The following is a 13,621-nucleotide window of genomic DNA, read 5'->3' as shown; positions in this document are numbered from 1 at the left end:
TAAATTGTTGTGACAATTCAGTGTATTTATATTTAGGCTGACAATGATATCAGGCAAAATGATCAGCTGTTAAGACAGTTACTAATTTTGGCTGGCTGTATTTCAATCAAAACTTTTCTTATCCATGACAGAAATACACCTTATGCTAACCTCCTCTCAATCCTTAGCTTCCGACAATGACCATCAGAAAAATTATTTGAAGACCAGTGATAGGCAAGTGATGTGATAAAATTGGCTAAAAACCTTCATGAGAACACAGCGGAATCAGTCTCCATGTTTTCTCATAACCTGTTATGAAAACTAATTGTTGATTTCAACTACACTGACATCACTAGTCAGCAAAGTCCTACATAACAGGTTATGTGATTGATTCATTTGAAATTACATGTACTTTCCAAAGGTATCCCTGGAAAAAATACTCACTTGAAATTCAGTTTGAGACGCTGTAAGACCAGTCAAAAATCACTGTCTTTCAGCAATGTCAAAGAATGATAGGTATATGTAAATTGGGCCGTTCACAGTTTACGTCACTGTTCTCTCATTAATATGCAAAAATAAATATTTGTCCGCATTTTTAGATTACGCTTTTGAAAATTATGCATGCAAGAACGACGAAATAACATCTCAGTGGGCGACTGCTAGTGTAACAGTGAATACTAAAAAACATATTCACGACTCAGAGTACAAGCTGCAAAAACAGCCACGCATGCAACATTGATAAAATTTGTCCGCATTTCAAGCTGCGTGTCCGATGTCGCGCGCGTACAGCTATATTTAGTAACAAACCTGTAACCGTGAACAAGGCTATTGGGCTCATAATGAGAGAGAACATTTTAATGATAATTCACACCATGTCCATTTTCTTCTTGTCAGTATTGAATCAGGCATTGTTTTTGGGAGTTAAAATTTGTGCGTCACACAAAAGGTACATGTACATGTACAGCTTGCACTCCTTCAGAAAGTTATACTTCATGTATTTGTTTGGACAGAGTGATAGTCAGTGCAAAGTGTGCATGCTGTTCTAGCTTGCTTTCGTTTTAAAATACATGTAATATGTTTTTTATATTTTAATTGTTTTATTCAAACCAAAACATTCATTGCATCATGTTTCAGCTTTGCTCTCACATGTACATGTACTTACTCTATTTATTTGTAAAAGACAAACAAACAAACAATGAGAAAACATCAGCGATTGAGCCCCATATGATTGAACAGAAAGTTGGATTGATTATATTGTCCCTCAGCTGTGAACACAAACTCACACCATCCTGAAGTTTGACACACATGTACGAATAATAATACCCTGTTAACAAAGTTGTCAGCTCCAGTAAAGCACTGAGATTGGCACAACAATAAGATTCACAATTCCCCATTGTGGAATTAACTCTCTGCAGTCTGATAAAAACTGATCAGATTTTAGTAGTTTTGGAACACTGCCATTCCAAATCCAGATCTTACGTTTCATCTTACGCCAGCAGGTTACATGTATATGGCTTGATTTTAATTTGAGTTTATGCTCAGATGATTCACATGAATTATGATGTCAGAGGGAAACTATAAATTTTGAGAGAAAATGTCCATCCTACATTAAGTTAAGTAAGTAGGGGCACACACAAATGTCAAAGGTTCAACCCTTTCACAGTCTCTAGACAGCACAGTCACTTCAGAGGGTCATAGTAACAGTCATCCGTACAATAATACATGCAGTATTTATACACATACATATATATGGTATGAGTATGATTTTCTTACGTAAACATGTGCAAAATGTTAAATTTATATACAGTGTTTAATATTTCATGTGCCTGTTGCAATCTGATTTTACTTATACATGTACATGAAACTTTGAAAGATGCGACTGCAAATATTTGCAGTAACAGAGCGATATCTCTCATGTGCAGTAGTTACTGGTGAGTAAATTGTCAATATCCTGTTTATCTTGTGTTCAATGTACATGCATATATATGAATATTAAATATCATATACATGTTGACAGCAGAACCTATGAAAAAAGAGCAAACAATAAATAGGGCCTACATTGTAAATATTGTTTCATCGATTAAACTGAATATAGTGTTACCTGGTTTTTAGTATTTGAGTAAATGGACAATCCAACATGTAAATGTGTATGAGATCATAACGCTACACTACATCTTAGAAGCAAATGTACCCAATAGAATATCATGTAATTCTACAAAGAGGCATTTTAAAGGTGTTGCCTTCAATGTACCGTATAAAAGTATACAAGTGAATTCACTGAGCTTGGACAATAATGTACTATCTATAATGTCCGTTGCATCAGAGGTTTCCTCAGGAAATCAAGCTTACTTGAGTCATATGTATTTAAACAAGTTGTATGCACATCATACAAACTTCAGTTTCCTGTCAGTTTTAAGGAAAAGTATTCATGTAAGATATAACACAGAATGAAAACGACCATTCAGGCATTAAAACATCGTCAAAATATGAGTGAATACTTTACAATGTAAAACTCAGCATACAATTTTTACAATGGTAATTATTTTATTTTACTGCTGACTTTTCAAAGCCTGTCTTCATAATCGATGAAGTTCCTGAACATTTACCATTAAAACAGATCAGAAATGGTGTTGGTCTATACAATAACTTATGGTCTATAATAAAGAGAAGATCTTTATAAAACTCAAACTAAATGATTGAAGCTATGTGATTCTCTTGTTATTCCAGTGTTCACAATATTTTGATATTAAGATTAGGTATATGTCAACGTGGGTCAATGTAATAAGAGCATCCATACGAAGCTGCAGATCAAAGCTGCAAGACCAGTGGATTAAGAGAAAGCTATGTGTTGACCAAAAGTGACAAAATGCATCCTGAAAATTTGCATATTTTACATTTGTATTTTCATCTCGAATCTGAATGCGTTTACCCCTAGGCATTACTGTAATAATTGCAAATGCAATCAAATCCAGGTTATGTTTTTTTACTAAAAGTGAGAGAAATATTCTTAAAAAATACAATTTTGCAGATTTCTTCATACCGGTACTTTGAAACGAATCATCCCTAGGAACCCATACACGTAGTATCAAAGGAAATGAACAGGTGGTTTTTCGAGAAGAATGCGAGAAATATCACAAACAATACAATATTGCAGATTTCATTGAACTTTGACAGAAATTTGGTTGATGTCATCTGCATAGCAAAATATCAACACAATTAAACGAGTGGTTTTAAGAAACGCTTGGAGTGCAAAAGTTGACAGACGATGGACAGTTTCCACCTACATGTACATGTACATGTACTGCAGTAATTGATAATCTCTGCATTGCTCACATTGGCGCTAATTACCTGTTAGAATGAAAAACAAAATTACATGATACAGATATCTCTTTTTAAGTTCCTTTTCATGCTACATGTCGCCATATATTTCATTTTGAAAAGGTTACCTCTGCTATCTTTCTAAACAATCACATTTTCTCTCCAACCTTTAAACAACGATGTGAATGTGGCTACAAATTTTGATTTTATCTGAGACTTTTGATTTATAAAAGTGATTTATTATATTGGTACAAACAGGAATTTGTAATTTTTGCACATTTGTAGACGATACTCAGTGTTTTGATGATGTCATAAATTACCTTTTATCAGTGACAGAGAACGTTCTTCAAAATCTACAATAAGTCAACACTGTAAATCCAAATCAATCAAAATGTTATCTTGTCTTTTCCACATATTGTAACATCGTGGCGGTTGACAACAACTGTTTTTTACATCAATCAACAGCAGCATACGACAACATCCAGGGGAATTACATGTAGATATCTTGTAAATGTTATCTTTGACAGAAAGTTTCTCTTTCAGAATTTCAAATACATACAGTTTCATAAAGAAAATGTACCAGAATACAGTACTGTACTGTAAGTAGGGATCTATTTAACCTTCTTCAGGTCAAAATGAAAAAAAAACTGGAAAAACAGTTCACTCATGAAACTTTTGATAAAAACTTTAAATTATCTTTGTGAGGGTTAAGCGGGTAGACTTTACAGGGACAGGGATGATGTCCTGTTAATTGTACATGTACGTTTACATTGTGTAGCTGTTCAGCTGCCAATCATATTTGAATACAGCTTGTAGGGACCGTCTCAGATTGTTGCATAAGTTCAAGAAACGAAATTCCTTCGTTTAGATCAAAACCCTCTCCCCTTCCCCTAAATGAAAGTTTAAAAGTGCGAGATGATGTCTGCCTAGGAGAACAATGTACTGAGAATTATGTGTCTTGTGAAGACAGCAGTATTTCAGTGCTGTTTCGTCAACACAGTGAGAGTGAAATGACCAGGTTTGGTTAGGCAGGCAGATGCTTGAAGCACACTTGAAAGTGATACTTTTATCTTTATAATTTGATGAATGAAAGGTTTAGGATACAATGTTACAGTCTGTTAATTGTATTTGGGACACGAACAAATGAGCTGGAAACAGTTACTGTAAAATTTGTTGGTACAAGTGTGCACTATTTATTTACACACAAAGACTTAATGATCACAAACTAAAAGTGTGAAAGTGAAGTTCACTAATTGAATGGAGGTCAAACCCCCTCCCCCATAAACAGATGAATTCGCTTTTTGAACTTATGCAACAATCTGAGACCGTCCCTTAAATAGTTGAAGATTTAGTGTTCATTTTGCAACTAATGTAAGTATTGGATCAGTATATATACATGTATCAGGATATACTGAACTAATGTAAATATTGGTTCAGTATATATACATGTATCAGGATATACTGTAGTAAAACATTATTAAAGGAGAATATTAATTTTAATAAAACATTCCTTAAAAATACATGTATGAATACTGTAATTTCATAAGAGGAATTTATTGTTGCAATTATGTACTTGAATTCTTCATTCATACGCTGCAGACCAGTTTACAGTATCAAAAGCTTCCTAATGTCAACATAAAGTACGCTTTGAATTCACACTTTCTAACTGTATAACACAATCTTGATTAAAGCCTGGATGAAGACTCCTTCAGTTCAAACTGTGATTTTCCTAAAAATGATGCCTAATAGAAAGGTCACTTTTTATGAAAACATTTGCAATTTATCTATCATTTACCATCCTACAAACAACTGTGAAAATATAATACCTATTATTCCCGATTTGCCCATCCATTTGCATTTACTGCACTCACTAAATATTAAATATAGTTTGGTTTACCCTTTGGTCTGTGTACCATGTAAGGAGAATAAAACTTGTAGCAGTACATGTACATGTATGTATGACTATATAAATCATGGTTTAAATTACATCCCTTGATATTACTCCAGTCTTAGTTCATGAATTTATTATTAGTTCACAAAATACGGTCATATTAATGAAACTTGGGAACAGTATCAAAAATAAAATCACTATGAGATCAAGTATCCCTAAACGTTCAATTTAATGACTTTTGGGCCAATACCTTCTCATAGCTTAGTTATTGTCAGTAGTTAAAGATACAGTGCTGTTAAACACTGGCTGTTTGAATCCTAAGTAATGATGATATCCAGTGATTGACTTGGAGAAAACAATTTATCTTTCAACAACGATGAACCAACTGAATTTTGGATTTAATCCTGTATTCATGATATCATGATTGCATGTTGCACATATCCAAAATTATATCAGAGATAGATGAGGGTTATGAATTATATTTTTGGAAAAGACAAATCAAGATAAAGATAGACAATTTATTTAATGTATTCACATTGAAAACATGTATCATTCATGCATGGTGTATCGTACTGTATTCCTGTATGCAATGTTAACAAAATCATTTGAAATACACCATTAACTCTTTTCCTGCCAAGTCCATATTTCACCACCAGGTCAAGATGATTAAAATTAATGGAACAGAACGTATTCTATATGATGTATTTTAACATAATACTGTACATTTGAAGGCTGTTGGAAACATAGTACTGTAAAGTTGATATTTTTGGACAAAAGATGCTATAACATATCAAGCAAAGTGGGTGAAAATACGTCATGTTTTGGCTCAATACCGCTTTTTACTGACTTGGCTGATGGGGAAGGGATACAGTTATTACTGTCTGGCAGGTAAAGGGTTAACTTAATACTATTTAGGTAGTATGTACCTCGAAAGTGAAAGACTTAAACTTTTGCTCAAATTTTCCTGAATTAAAATTTCAACCATTTTCTTACCAAATTAACAATAAAAATCAGGGGTCACCGTGCAAAGTTTGGAACAAGCAAATAAATTACCCAACATTCTGCAATATTTGAAATTCAAAATGGCCACCATTCCTGTGCTAACTCTATGGGGGAAAAATAAAATTTTTGATTTGCAAAAAAATAAGCCGGTGAAAGTTTTTCTTTCTCCAAGAGCTTTAAAAAGAGGCCCCACAAGTTGTGTAAATCAGAAAACAATCATTGTAAAAATTTGAGAGTCTAACTCTTTGTCCCCGAGCGCATTCTACCTAACTCCACAAAGGACAAATTTATGAATGGAAAGCACAAGAAAAAGAACCAAAAAATACTGACAATCATTAATTCAATGTCCATTTTCTTGAGCTGGAAACTGTACAATAAGGCGCATGTACCGGTACACATAAAATGTTTCAGTAGAGGTGTACATGTACATAAGATCAATACAGAATGTACAGTGATTGTTTCTCAAAGTGTACAGATGGGCACATGTACATATACATTTTACCTAGCTGAATGGATATTTTGCTTCAGACTATTGGACATTTTATATTCTTCTCCTTTCTTTGTCAGTATAGTACATACAGAGAACTAGCATTTCAAGCAAATATTGACACAGTAAGACTGTCATATTCTCAAGGTAATCTTGCTCCATCTGACTGCATACACCGTGCTAAACATTTACATTTGTATCTCCAAATACTCCATTTCACCTTTAACAAACAACTACTGAACACTGTTGGCCATTAGCAATGATTGTAGAGTGTGTTTTGTCGTTGTACAGTAGCTAAAGCTTTGTTTTGGCTTGCTTTAAAAGGAACTGATAACTTGGGTGCACACACCGTATATTTCCACATCTGCTGGATTGCAGGTAAGAACAAATTGCACCAAGAATAACCAAGACGTATAAAGGGCACTTGTAGGTGTATGTTTCACTGTTCTCAAAGTTAATCACTATTTCCTTTGAATCCTATGTTTCTTTATACAGTACTTATTCATCAAAGTTAATTGACTTGCAGTAAAAGGTTAAGTTTTAAGATGGAATTTCCAAAAGGTAAGATGCATAAGCAATATGGCTTCCTTCTTGTTATAAAGTTAACTGAACGTGATACACTGAAATTGGAGGATATGTACATGTATATGTATGTATGGCAAATTAAAATTGTACTTAAAAATTTTTGGAGATTGTGTGAAGTCAATCATTTTGTTCACAGTTACTCTTCATTGTCAATTGGCATTTCATATAGATTTTGAACAAAAAATTTAAATACCGCTATGGAAAATTGTACTTGCAAAATGGAATGGAATCTACCTTGTAAGATTACGTTATTCAATTGACAAATTAATAGCAGTGCTGCACAACATAAAAGAGTAGGAAATTGTCTGAGAAATTTAATGGTTCAACTTTTTAGCTGGCTGGAACGTATTCATCTTTAAATGGAAGATACACGGCGGCATGCATGTATAACATCGGAGTGGCAATTAATTACCGGTATGATAAAAAAGTACAATATAACACTTCCACTGAATCACTTACAGTCTATAATGGACAGAAAAGTAGATCTTGGCATCAGATGGTGTTGAGGATCGACTATATTGCAAAAGCAGGTTAATGATCTTGATAAATTATGTACTTTGTCCTACTTTTACATGTCTAATAGGGTACCAATCCGACAACTTGGTCAATTTTACTGGCATATACCGGCCATACAGTATGGTAGTCGTGAAAAGCGTTCTCAATGTTTCAAGATTTTATTAGACATATGTGGGGCCTACCAGTCTTTCCATGATGATCACAGTAGACTTCTACATTTAGTCAAGTACATACAATCATGAATATCACCTTAATATTACCTGTAGATATTAAATTTCCTGGTGTATTATGTCACTTATTTACAAGATAACCACACAAATACAGATTTCCCATGCAAGTCTACGGTGCCAACACAATACATGTACAGGTACCGTACTGGTGTTCAACTTGCTTGCATATTTGCATATTTCTGTACAAACTGTATTGTCCAAGCACATAGATCATGTAGATTCATGATTCTAACACCCGTAATTATAATAAAAGAGATACATGTAACCAATAATTTGAATTAATGATGTGCACATGCAGGGTCATTTGAAATTTAAACTTCAATTCAAGCATATACTAGCTGGTACAGTGTCTTACTTCCTGAGTTCTTGTTTGCACATTGTTTTGTTCTTTTTTGTGAAGCACTCTTAACTCAATATACATGTACTTCATGCCCTAAATAGGTATATGGCCAGGACTTTCCTAATGTACATGTAGCTGTGCATGAATACAGGAGATTTAGACACCATTAAAACGGGAACAATTGGGCTTCTTTGAAGTTGCTGAGGGTCTTAAAGTCATATAATGAGCACACGACGTAATCATCTGTGCCTACCAATACACAATTATATGATTTTGACAAAGTGGTTTCTAAACATGTCTTTCCATCGATGACTGACAAAAAGATGCCTCAGAGGTTTTGGATGAGTATGGTATCTTTATTCCTGGCATTTTTCAGTCAATTCAAAGAGTGTTTGTTAACTGTACCTTTGAATAGTTGATACATTCTAAGTATTATAGTCAGCATAGCTGCATCATTATTTGAAGACACGTACACTATTGAAACTGGAAAATGGCCTGATCATTTCTATTTGAGGTACAGCCCTCTGACCAATTCAGCTACATTGTAGTACCATGTACATCTTTTGTTATCAGAGAGTGGCAAATGTTCATGTACCGTACAGTTTAATTTTTGTCCCTATCATGGAACTCAGTCAGAAATGTCAAGTGTCATACTACTTCTGAAGACTGTACAATGTACATGCTGAAATGGTAATCCTTTGTCGGTGTTGTGAGGAGCTGCATGCCTGCATGGCTACAACCGCGCTTGCACAAACTTAAAACAAACAAATCGGGTGTGCATCAGAGGGTCTGCTCGCTGAACACATTGTTTCAAACAAAACCATCGTACAGTAACATTTTTGATGAGCATGTAATTTTATTGACAAGAAATATATATTCAACTGCAGAGTTTCAACGAGTAGGAGTCTGAGCTATTGTTACTTCATGTAATCAAGACTACTGAACCTTCATGTCAAGCTGCTTCATATAGATGAAATGTACCACAGCACATCCTTTTCTTCAGTTGTTCAATGTTTCTTAAGCCTTACAATTCATAATAACAGATCAATGAACCTAAATCTAATAACCTGCATGTAGTTTATGTCTCTTCTTAAGGAAATTAATGGCGACTACTTTCCTTTAACAGATATTTTTAGTCTGGTTCATTGGAATGTGCATCCTTCCTCTCAATTATATTTTGAAATTAAATGAAAAAGATTTCAAGATAATACAAAAACAGTAGAATAGACAGAAGAATTGTTCCATTCATAGGTTCAGCGTGTTCCACTAAGAAAGCTGTCACCTTGCAATTGCTGACCTAACATGAGTTCACAATTTAATATCAATCGCAATCCATAACATCAGCTGACAAATGAAAATAATATTTCACAATTACCTGTAAATACTGTGCGCATTGATGAAAATTTATCAGGAAAGAAAATTCTAGACTAAATTTCCTGGAAACTGCAGTATACCGGTGCATGCCATGTGTGCCAGTGCAAAGGCTTCCAAAGCATGCATATCCCGTACGCCATCAGAGTATGTGGCCAATGAGAAACCATTGAGATATCAACACAATGTTTCAAGAACACTCACTGACATTCTGTCAGCCCTTTGGTGATGGTAGTGCAATTTCTTGAAACAAATTAATGAATTGTAAATTTAGCAGCTGGGAAACAAAAACAGACCTTTATTTAACACGATGCAATACAAATCAATTACTGAATCAAAATGATATATATCAACATAAAATTTTACTCTGCATTTGAAATTTGTTTGCAACTAAGTTGAAATTATGCCAGTATATACAGTTTCTTTGCAACCAGATTGCCCCATCTCACTGTAAAAAAGTTTGGAACATTGTATATGTAATATATGAAATATTATAATTTTTCATGTACTTGTACAACAGTATTACATCTGCAGTAGACATGTAGGTTATAGCATCCATGTTTACATGTAGCTACATGTAACATATGACCTGACAAAAACTGCTGAAGACACAATGTTTGATGTTTATGCTCTAACATTGACCATGTCTTGCCATGTGTTAAGTGAAATATTCACACGTAACCATGACAACTCAAAATGTAGTCTTGGCAACGTGAATATCAAAGAAATTTTATCATGTACTTTGATCAGATGAAATACAGTACCACCAGTAACATTCCAGCTCAGTTACTGTAATTTATTACTAACAGAACAATGTGCAACTGACAAAGCAGTGTGTGTTGATCATGTCCTCAGGTATTGTTTCTATTGTGTACAACCTATGATATAGCATCCCTGTGTGTGAACACATGCCGCAATTTATGATGAAAGCAACTGCTAAAAGCAACATCAATCAAATTTCACCTTTCAGGTTTTGACAGCTGCATCGGACAACTCCAGAAATAGAAATGCTTTTCAAGGTATACGAACTTGTGCACAATAGTTTTGGCTTTTGGAAACATTTATCGACCGGAAACATATATATGTAGGAGAAAAAAAAACAAAGGAATATGGTAACCATAAGAAGAGCAATTACACTGAGGTTACACCTGTACGTTTACATTGTAAAGGTCAGAGAAAAATTTAAAATGTCAGTGAATATAACTACTAATTGCCAATAATAATTGCGTAGTACATGTGAACACAAATGGATATTAACAATAAACAGAACAATATTATCTTTTCTGTACAATGAGATCCTCTACAGAATGGATAAAAGACGCAACATAGTGATATCATGAAATACCACAAGTAGCAAAGACATTAATTAAAAGTACCTAATGAGCTCAGTCCACAGACGACTGACTTGCATACAATTTTAATATCATTCATTAAATGCAATTTCAAAGTATTTTTAGATCTTGTCACATTCAATTTCTCAAATTATTATCTATTAATTACTGAAGAATGTTTATGAAAGTCAAACTGAACCTCATGAGAATCTAGTGATTTCATCCGAAGCAAATATGGTAAAGTCACCACAAAAAACACATCATACAGGACCTCAATATTGATATGTAAGCTACATTAAATATACAAATGAGCTATAATCATTACAATGTCATGCTCATAAAAATTACAACATTAGTAGACCTAAGTATGAGCATATAGCACTGGCCCAGTCAAAATCGGTGTTCTCAGTATTGATATAGAACCTAATTAAAGAAATTCATTAAATATGCAAATAAGCTTAAAATCCTACCCACCAAACTTTTAGCATACAGTATTCCTCCAATTCTAAAACCCCGCCCATTTATAACGCCCCCAGGATTATTTTATTGATTCGTAATTGGTCGTTAGCTCGTTTATAATGCCCCCCAGGGGCCCGTTACACCCAAATTCTGACTGGAACAATAGAGCCATTGTCATGTAATTACCTTACCAACAAATGATGATATCAGTAATAGTATAAGTGTTGAGGAATGGATCAAGCATTTCTCAAATCAAAATAAGAAATATAACCATAGTTCAAAATTAGACAAAATTATAAAGGAGCTAGAAAGTAAGGAAATTAATGAAGAATTGAATGGGGATATTACTTCCACTGAAATCATGAAGGCAATTAAACAGTTAAAAAAGAAAAAGTCGCCAGGTGATGATAAAATAATCAATGAAATGTTAATAAGTGGTCAGTCTGTCCTTCTGAAACCAATTACAAAACTCTTGTATTTTAAATTCAAAAAAGTTTCCAGACATTTGGCGCACTAGCATTATAAAACCACTTTTCAAATCAGGGGATAAAATAACCCAAATAACTACAGAGGGATAGCTCTATCAAGTTGTCTCTCAAAACTTTTCACTTCAGTTTGAATAACAGATTACATAAATATGTTGAGAGTCATGATATTCTAAGTCAATATCAGGCTGGGTTTAGGCCTGGATTTCGAACAACAGACAACATGTTCATCTTAAAATCGGTTATTGATAAGTATATTAGTAAATCAAACATTGAAAATGCGAAGGATAAAAGGAAAAAGATAAATCGGTTGTTTGTAGGATTTGTTGATTTTAGAAAGGCATTTGATAGTATTTGGCGTCAAGGGCTCTATTATAAGTTACTAACACACAATATTAATGGCAATATTTATCAAATAATTAAAAGTATGTATGACGAAGTCAAATACAGTATAAAACTTAATGGTGGAATCACACGACAGTTCAAATCAATGCGAGGAGTTAGGCAAGGTTGCAATATTAGTCCCATTCTTTTTAATCTGTTTGTTAACGATTTATCAGGTTACTTTGATGATAGGTGTGAACCAGTTAATTTAGGACAGTCCCTGATCAATTTCCTATTATATGCTGATGATCTTGTATTAATTTCTGAATCAGAGGCTGGATTACAGCGTTGCTTTGATAAACTGTATTCATATTGTAATGACTGGAATTTAGAAGTCAACACTAACAAAACCAAAGTCATTGTTTTCAACAAGATGCTAGGGTCCTTCGTCATAAATATAACTTTTATTATAGTAGTATGAAATTAGAAATTGTTCAAAGCTACAAATACTTAGGCATAGACTTCAAATGTAATGGGAAGTTCGACATTGCAAAGGAGACTCTATACAAGAAGGCACTGAAAGCGTTCTTTTATATTAGAAAAGTGGTCAGTTCATCAGCTAACATAAATATTCATGCATGGATTCATATTTTTGACCATGTTATTAGGCCTATACTAACTTATGGATGTGAAATTTGGGGAACTGAGAAATATTCAGATAGGACACCAATTGAAAAATTGAATCTTAAGTTGTGTAAAATACTTCTCCAAGTTAATCAGTCAGCAACTAATTTAGCAGTGAGAGGTGAGATGGGCAGGCATCCTCTTTTAACTTTTATCAAGAAAATGATGGTTAAATATTGGTATAGAACATACACTAAGAAAGAAATACTTTGATCCATGAGGTGATGGTATTTTGTACTAACAATAACATGGCCTGGGCAACTGCAATGCAAGAAATTACAGGATTGGAGAGTGTTGGTAATTTTTGGCAAAATGATAAACATAGTGTGAAAAACTTAACAGATAAGATAAGTAATGACTACATTTTAAAATGGAAAAATGAAGTTAATGCAGAAAAGACATCATCAGGAGAGAATAACAAATTACGCGTTTATAGAAAGTTTAAAACGGATTTTAAAATGGAAAAGTATTTAAGCTGTATCAAGGATAAAAATGACAGAAAATACATTACCAAGCTGAGAATAAGTGACCATAATCTGATGATTGAGAAAGGTAGACACATGAGACCAAAACTAAAAGCTGAGGACAGAATATGTAATAGGTGTGGTACTAACTCAGT

At 33.7% G+C, this 13,621-nt stretch overlaps 1 protein-coding gene across 36 annotated transcripts in view; it reads right to left on the bottom strand.

The window, feature by feature from the left end:
- The window catches only part of LOC139132862 (otoferlin-like), a 138,130-nt gene that overhangs the window by 104,364 nt on the left and 20,145 nt on the right, over positions 1-13,621 (bottom strand). The window contains exon 1 of one of the 36 annotated variants that reach the window (XM_070699215.1): positions 7,284-7,288. The exons of the other annotated variants lie outside the window; for them this stretch is intronic. The gene's annotated coding sequence lies outside the window, so the exon portion shown is untranslated. Of the gene's footprint in view, positions 1-7,283; positions 7,289-13,621 lie in introns of those variants that run through there. 36 annotated transcript variants of the gene reach the window in all.

The sequence above is a fragment of the Ptychodera flava genome, chromosome 5 (genome assembly GCF_041260155.1).
Source record: "Ptychodera flava strain L36383 chromosome 5, AS_Pfla_20210202, whole genome shotgun sequence".
NCBI classification, from domain to species: Eukaryota; Metazoa; Hemichordata; class Enteropneusta; family Ptychoderidae; genus Ptychodera; species Ptychodera flava.
Note: the sequence above shows the minus strand (reverse complement) of the source record. Positions and strands in the feature narration are given on the sequence as shown.